At 44.1% G+C, this 8,394-nt stretch overlaps 1 long non-coding RNA gene across 1 annotated transcript; it reads right to left on the bottom strand.

Annotated features, from left to right (window-relative positions):
- Window positions 1-1,766: 1,766 nt before the first annotated feature.
- Window positions 1,767-4,188, bottom strand: LOC139027078 (uncharacterized). The gene is made up of 3 exons (XR_011479108.1): window positions 3,941-4,188; window positions 2,705-2,837; window positions 1,767-2,582 (listed from the first exon to the last, which is right to left on the bottom strand). It is a non-coding gene; the product is annotated as an uncharacterized lncRNA (long non-coding RNA).
- Window positions 4,189-8,394: the final 4,206 nt, after the last annotated feature.

Below are 8,394 nucleotides of genomic sequence, written 5' to 3' on the forward strand. Positions count from 1 at the left end.
TGTGTTGCAGCGCTCGTGGGATTCCAACGCACTCTGAGAATGGGAAATCCTTGCCACACGTATCACACAGATAAGGCCTGTAACTATGACAACGAATATGAAACTTTAATTGATTATGATCCGGCGAACCATTTTGCCACAAAAGCTACAGGAGAAGCCATCTCCTGTGTGACATACCATGTGGGATTTCAGTTTCTTTTCGCTTGTGAACTGTTGCAGACATTCGGGGCAAGTGTAAGACGGCGTTGTCTTTTGTGGGAACGATACGGCGGTAAGATTACGACGCATCGCCCACAACCTGATTTTTGGCTAAGTGAAACTTTAAATCCCTGTTTACGACCAAAGCACCTTGAACATATGGGACACTTAATGGCCCCCTCACCGTGACGTCTCAGATGCAAAATCAGGGATTGTTTCCTACGAAAAACTCTTAGAGCACAACGTGACATGTTCTAGAATCTAAATTCACACCGGGGGCAGAGTGGGGAGAAGCTGGCAGGTTGTTGGGTTGTGGGATTCAGTACTGTGGGGAGTCTCTATTCCCGTTCCCCCTTGAAGCGCGAGATGTGCCTCCACCTGCTGGGTCAACCTCCCTTAGTGTTTGGCTTGGATTGACTTCCTCATTAAAGTCTTGCTGTGTCTGAATGTTCCTTCCATCACACTGGTTGGCTCTTCGGGGTCCAGACCGACTTACGCGAGAGCAGTTCGCTGATCGAAAAAGCACCTGAACCAATAAGTTGATTGATTGCCTTGATTGTTTAGCTGGTGTTGCCGAGAGTCATTTGAGAAGTCAACGTCTGTGCTGCTGGACTGTGGGATTTTCCATCTCGTTGTCCCCTGTATGTAGTGGCCAGGCTGTCTGTTGTCTTTTAGTTCACTCCTGACTTGTCATTTCCTGCTGCTGCTGCTGCCTATATTTGAAGAAGTCCTTGTCCTGCACCCGGGACACTTTCTGGATCTGGAATGTTTTGACCGGAACACTCGTCCGAGTGTTTCTCCCGATCAGATGTGCTTTGGAAACTCTCCCCACATTTGAAGCACAGGTAAGGAAGTACACCATGTTGAAATCTCAGATGTCTTCTCAGGTCTTCTCCGTTATCAAAAGCTTCTTTACACAAAAGGCATCTTCTGTAATGATTAGCTAGCTGAAGGGCAGAGCAATTGGAGGTGTTGGGTTTTGGGTGTTGTGTTTGAGGGCTGAGGTATCTCTGTCGTGTTTTCTACTGCTGCTAAAAGAGCGGCTGGAAGTGTTGGGTTTTTGTGTTTTGAGGCTGAGGTATCTCTGTTCGTGTTTTCTACTGCTGCTAAAAGAGCGTGGAGGTGGTGGTTTGGGGTGTTGTGTTTGAGGGCTGAGGTATCTCTGTGCGTTTTTCTACCGCTGCTAAAAGAGCGCTGCCTCTGGAAGAGCCTTCCTCGGAAGTTGCTGGGTTCACGTCCTCGCGCTCGTTTGGCTCAGAGAGATCAAAGGTGTCGCCGCACAGAGAGCAAGAAGAGACGTTTCTTTGTCTTCAAACACACTTTTTTATGTTTCTTCAAAGTGGAGTTCTCAAAAACATCCCCACAGTTGAGGCACAGGAGCTTCCATGTGTGTATCTCATGTGCTTTTCCCATGTGTGATGCCTTACTGAAGTCTCGTCACACAGGGAGCATTCGGTGACTTTGGAAGACTGCTCTTGGTTTACCATGTTGGATTTTCATGTGCCTTCTCTGGGGTAAAGTGTCGTGGGGCTGGGATATTCTGTGCAATCCTCGTAGATGTCCAGACGTGTTATCCTCTTCTGGTTGAATTGCACCTCACACACATTCTGCCGATGTTTCTGTAAGTCCTCATGGTGTTCAACGTCTCGTCTACACAGGGTGTACTGGTATGGCCTCTGCTCAGTGTGAGATGTTTATGTGTGCTGTCAAATCCTTTGCTTCCCTGAAAGTTTTCCCACACAAGGAGCATATTTTTAACACGCATGCTTTCTTTTAGGCTGCGCCTTAGTATGGCATGGGCCAGGACCAGAGAATATTGAGGTTGGCTATCTGAGGGCTCTACGTCGACATTCCTCTCGCTCTTTTGTGATATGACCCGTCCTTCTCTCTGTCCTTGGGTTTCCACATTGTCAATCTGAAGCCTCTTTCTTGCCCGGCGTTGGAAAACCTCTGACACAGGTGACGCATATCAGTAATGTCCAGTCTGTGCAGCAGCACCGTGGGCTTTAAGGAGCCGACAGGAGTAGACACATTAGAAAGTTCCTGCACTTCCTTTTCGAAGCGGTGAGCTCCTGGTTGGATTTTCGGCCCACTGTCAGCACGAAGGTGAAGAAAACTTGATCCATTTCACTCTCTTTGTCAGAGTTTCCTTGTTTACACACACTACCTCTTCATTCAAAGGCAGAATGTCGACATTTGCAGTGCGTCTAAATTCATCCCTTGTTGACTCTCCCTGTAATCCAGCGAAGGTGTCATTTCTGACTCAAAGTAATATGATGCAGGGCTTTGAATGGTCATAAATGTCTGTAAGGGTTCTGATTGGATCTCTGGGTCAGCTTGGTCAGTGAATGACTCTCGGGGAGATGGAGACAGGATGTGGTTGTCTCCAGATGACAGAACCGAGGACAGAGAGAGAAGAAAAGCAATATCAAAACATGAATGTCAAAAACCGTACAAAAAAAAAAATGATCATTCCTTCATTTTTCAAAAAGTCTTCTTCTCCTACCATTGGCCTCAACATGTGGGACTGGAGAAAGGTTGGTGTGGTACTGGAGAAGGGTCCTCAAAGGTTGAGGGTGACGCACAGACTGCCCACACTCCTCCAGGACAGAGGGGTCAGGGAGAAACCAAGATGCAGTCTGAGGGAAAGAGAATGGCTGGACAATGACAACAGATCCAGTTCTATAATATCATAACCTCGCTAAAAGCAACTTCATAAACAATGTTTGGTTTGTTTCTAGCTTYTTAGCTAGCTGCCTAGCCAGTTAAAATAATGACCAGAGCATAGCTGACAACGTCTTAACTTCAGCTCATTTGTATTCATCATTACAGGAAGATAAATTACAACAAAATCTAAATAATGTGACGAAATAAAAGCAGGGCATTCTACCTAAGATTTTTAGAACGTGTGCGCTCTCGTTTCTGGTAACCATGACAACGGACGCTGAAACAGGGTCAAAGTTCAGTTTTCTGTCTGCAACATTAACGTGGAAACCGACAGTCGCGGCTACGGTCTACAGACGTTCCACCGGAGTATAAAATGAAATGTCGTTTTGACCAACGATACTTGTCGAGTTGTAATTGTCTACAAACACGTCGTTAGGCCAAGTATAAAACAGCCTTAAGATGTTGTATGCTCTAAGTTTTTGTCTAAGTTGTTGGGAAAGTGTTCAAAGTCCCTGATTTGCATCAAAAGTGACAATGTTTACAGTGAATAGAATGTTAGAAGTCGTGGGAGTATTCAACAACGGAAGCTTTAGAATGTTGAAGAAATTCCATTAAAGTGGAAGAAGTTTTTTTTTTTAGGAGGAAAAAACATTTAATAGTTTTAAAAGTATAAATGGTTTCAAAAAGGTGTATTTAAGCACACTATTCCAGACCAGTCTGCACGTTTTAAAGTTTTGAATGGCATTTCTAGCTTAAACGGTGTAAGACGAGTAGCGTTCCAAAGAATAACTACAAGGCAAAATGAAGTTGTACATTATTTGAAGTGTGGCTGCTGAAGTATACCACATTAATACATCTGAAAAGAAACCAGGAAACGCTGGTTTTCCAGGCCGCTGACATATGCATGAATGGTATAAAAACGCACAAATGGTATAGAATAAAATATACCTTTTACAGAATTCATCCAATTAATGAATATTTTGCTTTGTGTAAAGTCCCCGTTTGGTATAACTTGATGCATGAAGGCTATCCTCAGTTTGACGCTGATGAAAGTAGTAAGATGTTATGGTGGTACCTGTTGAAGGGTCGGTGTTGAAGCAGTTCTCCAGTCTGGAGAGGAACTCCCACACCAGAGTCTGCAGTGGGAGTGTACTTTGGGCCGAATTCCTCTGGAAAAACGTTCTGAGAAACAACCAAACAGAGTAGAGAATAGGACAGTGACTGACAGGAAGTAGAGAATAGAACAGTGATTGACAGGAAGTAGACAATAGGACAGTGACTGACAGGAAGTAAAGAATAGCACAGTGACTGACAGGAAGTAGAGAATAGGACAGTGCTTTTGTTAATCTAAGCATTGAACATTACGTTGTCAAAGCATCAACACCTTGGAGTTATTATCTCCTCATCACCATCATCATCAACAGAATCAGCTACTTAGTCACTGACCTGAAAGAAGCGTTCTCTCCAACTGGGTCTTCCAGAAGCGTTAATCAGCTTCAGGAAGTTGGATTCTGAGCCTCCACCTCAGGATCACAAATCTACAGGATATGGATAGCAGAGTGAATAACAGGAAGTATGACAATAGCAGAGTGAATACACAGGAAGTATGGATAGCAGAGTGAATACAAGGAAGTATGGATAGCAGAGTGAATAACAGGAAGTATATAGCAGAGTGAAGAGGAAGTATGGATAGCACGGTGAATAACGGAAGTATGGATAGCACAGTGAATAAACAGGAAGTATGGATAGCACAGTGAATAACAGGAAGTATGGATAGCAGAGTGAATAAGGAAGTATGGAAGCAAGTGAATAACAGGATATGGATAGCACAGTGATAACAGGAAGTATGCGATACAGAGTGAATAACAGGAAGTAGGATAGCACAGTGATAACAGAGTAGATACTAGGAAGTAGGATCGACAGTGACTAACAGAAGTATGGATAGCACAGTGAATAACAGGAGTATGGATAGCACAGTGAATAACAGGAAGTAGGATAGCAGTGAAACAGAAGTAGGATAGCACAGTGAATAACGAACTACGGATAGCAGAGTGAATAACAGGAAGTACGGAATAGCAAGAGTGAATAACATAACTATGGATAGCAGAGTGAATAACAGGAAGTACGGATAGCACAGTGAATAACATATGAACGTACGGATAGCAACGGTGAATCAACATGAATAGGATCGATCAGGACTACAGGAAGTACGGATAGCAGAGTGAATAACATGAACTACGGATAGCACAGTGACTAACAGGAAGTACGGATAGCACAGTGAACTAACAGGAAGTACGGATAGCAGAAGTGAATAACATGAACTACGGATAGCATCCGTAATAACAGGAAGTATGGATAGCACAGGAATAACGGATATGATGCAATGAAACGAAGTAGGATAGCACAGTGAATAACAGGAGTATGGATATGCACAGTGAGTAAACAGGAAGTAATGGATAGCACAGTGAATAACAGGAAGTTGGATAGCACAGTGAATAACAGGAAGTAGGATAGCACAGTGAAACAGGAAGTATGGATAGCACAGTGAATAACAGGAAGTATGGATAGCACAGTGACAACAGGAATATGGATAGCAACAGTGACTAACAGGAAGTATGGATAGCACAGTGACTAACAGGAAGTATGGATAGCACAGTGAAATAGGAAGTATGGATAGCAAAGTGAATAACAGGAAGTATGGATAGCAGAGTGAATAACAGGAAGTATGGATAGCTACACGTGATATAACAGGAATATGGATAGCAGAGTGAATAACAGGAAGTATGGATAGCAGAGTGAATAACAGGAAGTATGGATAGAAAAGTGAATAACAGAATATGGATGCAACAGGTGATAACAGGAAGTATGAGATAGCAGGAGTGAATATACAGGACACGTATGGATAGCACAGGTGACTAATAGGAAAGATGGATAGCACAGTGAATAACAGGAAGTAGGAAGCAGTAGTGAAAGTCTTATGATGCAGAGTTGCCCAACTTTTGTGGAAAATGCATTGAAAGTGTAGGGAGCGTTACTTTACTGCCGTGAACGGGGATCAGCGTTTACCCACTATTTCTCCGTTACATAACTAGTTATCGCAAACCCTTTTTCCCGGATGGGTTGAGACAGCTGTAATGATTTGAAAACCATAGAGTTAATAAAGAGGCTCTGGATGGATATATAACCCATTTTAGCATGAATAATGACATTAAGGGCTTCCACCATTTTTAAGTAGCCAACTGGTGTGGATTCCTATGGTTGGGAACGATCAGCCAATGATCAGAGCGAAGTCTTCTTTTCATATAGAGTGCATTTGTTTTAAATGTCTTTATGTTATATGACCGTCATCTTGTGCCCCAATAAATTAATGACACACTAGATTTGTTCCGGACTCCAGCACTGGCAGGGGTGACATCACCAATATTAGCTTTACACTAAGAAGAAAATGGACTTCTTTAAAATGGAGACATCCCTCAATGGCGCCGGCCATGCTGTCCAGAAGCCATTAGGACACAGATACAAAAGTGAGCCGTGTCTGTCTGCTGCTATGGTTTGGTACAACCTACAAATAATTACAGCAGAGTTACATGTCACTGAGTGGCACTCACCTGGTTGTCCTATGAGTGATGCTGCAGGTCTTCATTCTATTCAGGTGTGACTGGATGGTATCAGTACAGCTAGGTGTTCTGACACTCACCTGGTTGTCCCTATGAGTGATGCTGCAGGTCTTCATTCTATTCAGGTGTGACTGGATGGTATCAGTCAGCTAGGTGTTCCTGACACTCACCTGGTTGTCCCTATGAGTGATGCTGCAGGTCTTCATTCTATTCAGGTGTGACTGGATGGTATCAGTCAGCTAGGTGTTCTGACATCACCTGGTTGTCCCTATGAGTGATGCTGCAGGTCTTCATTCATTTCAGGTGTGACTGATGGTAGCAGTCAGCTAGGTGTTCTGACACTCATCCCTGGTTGTCCCTATGAGTGAGCTGCAGGTCTTCATTCTATTCAGGTGTGACTGGATGGTATCAAGTCAGCTAGTGTTCTGACACTCACCTGGTTGTCCCTATGAGTGACTGCAGGTCTTCATTTCATTCAGGTGTGACTGGATGGTTCAGAGTCAGCTAGGTGTTCTGACACTCACCTGGTTGTCCCTATGAGTGAGCTGCAGGTCTTCATTCTATTCAGGTGTGACTGGATGGTATCAGTCAGCTAGGTTTCTGACACTCACCTGGTTGTCCCTATGAGTGATGCTGCAGGTTTCATTCTATTCAGGTGTGACTGGAGGATGTCAGAGTCGGCTAGGTGTTCTGAGATGCAGCAACTTCAGAACCAGCTGATGGGAGTAAAAGTTTTATTATTTAAAGAATTCCAGCAAACAAAAGCCAGTGTATTGACTGCAGCTGAGCCTTGTTCCCATGGAGACATTTTAAGCACGGCGGTAGATGCGTCATGTTTCAAAAAAATAAAAACTGTGCATTGGGAGAATACTTTTTCATGTGGACTATATCAATTTCTATAGCAATGCAATGTGGTATAGCCTAGTTCTCAAGCTAATTACTTCATATAGAATGACCCAGATTATAACCAGACAACTACATGCATCTAATGAAGTGACCTCACCCCTGTGTTGAAAGGGGTTTCCTCTGAGTCCCCCTTTACCCATCAGCCCATCTCTCACCTGTGCTCTCAGCCCATGATCTCCACCCATCAGCCCATCTCTCACCTGTGCTCTCAGCCCATGATGAGTTGGACTTTCTCTCTGTAATTCATCAGATCCGGGACTAGTCCAACACAGTGATGACAAACTCCTCCACCGAGCCGTAGTCCACGACGTCTCCGCGAAACAACCTGCCATAGAGCTGCAGACACCAGCCGCAGCGGAGGAACCAGAAGACGCAAGAACGCTGGGGGAAGAAAGGGACCTACAGGCACACAATTCAGAAAAGGAGACATCGTTTGTGGGACATTCCCTGGGAAGTCAACCTGAGCGACAGAAATAAGGTATAGTCATTTCCAAATGATACCATGTTGCTAGTTATCCCTGAGGTCTATATGTTGGGTGCAGACTGTTATCAGTGTATGTAGAGTCTGTATGAATGTTGGCAAGTCTCAATTATCCCTGAGGTCATATGTTGTAGCGCAGACTGTTATCAGTGTATGTAGGAGTCTGTATGAATGTTGGCAATCTCAAATTATCCCTGAGGTCATATGTTGTAGCGCAGACTGTTATCAGTGTATGTAGGAGTCTGCATGAATGTTGGCAAGTCTCAAATTATGCATTTCAGTCAATCATATCCATGGCTTTTGGAAAGGGCTCACAGATCTTGTTTTTTCCAACTCACAGCTGCTCACAGTGTTTGTTATGAAGCTGACACTGGCTCTGACGCTCATCGCGATCTGGCAGGCTTGCAAACTATTCGGACTAACAAAGGGAAACCCAGGCGCGAGCTGCCCAGTGCTACCAGACGGGCAAAATGCCTTTTACGCTTGCATCGAGGCAAGCAACACTGAAGCATGCATGAGAGCACC

Source organism: Salvelinus sp. IW2-2015, unplaced genomic scaffold, assembly GCF_002910315.2.
Source record: "Salvelinus sp. IW2-2015 unplaced genomic scaffold, ASM291031v2 Un_scaffold7265, whole genome shotgun sequence".
Taxonomy (NCBI): Eukaryota; Metazoa; Chordata; class Actinopteri; order Salmoniformes; family Salmonidae; genus Salvelinus; species Salvelinus sp. IW2-2015.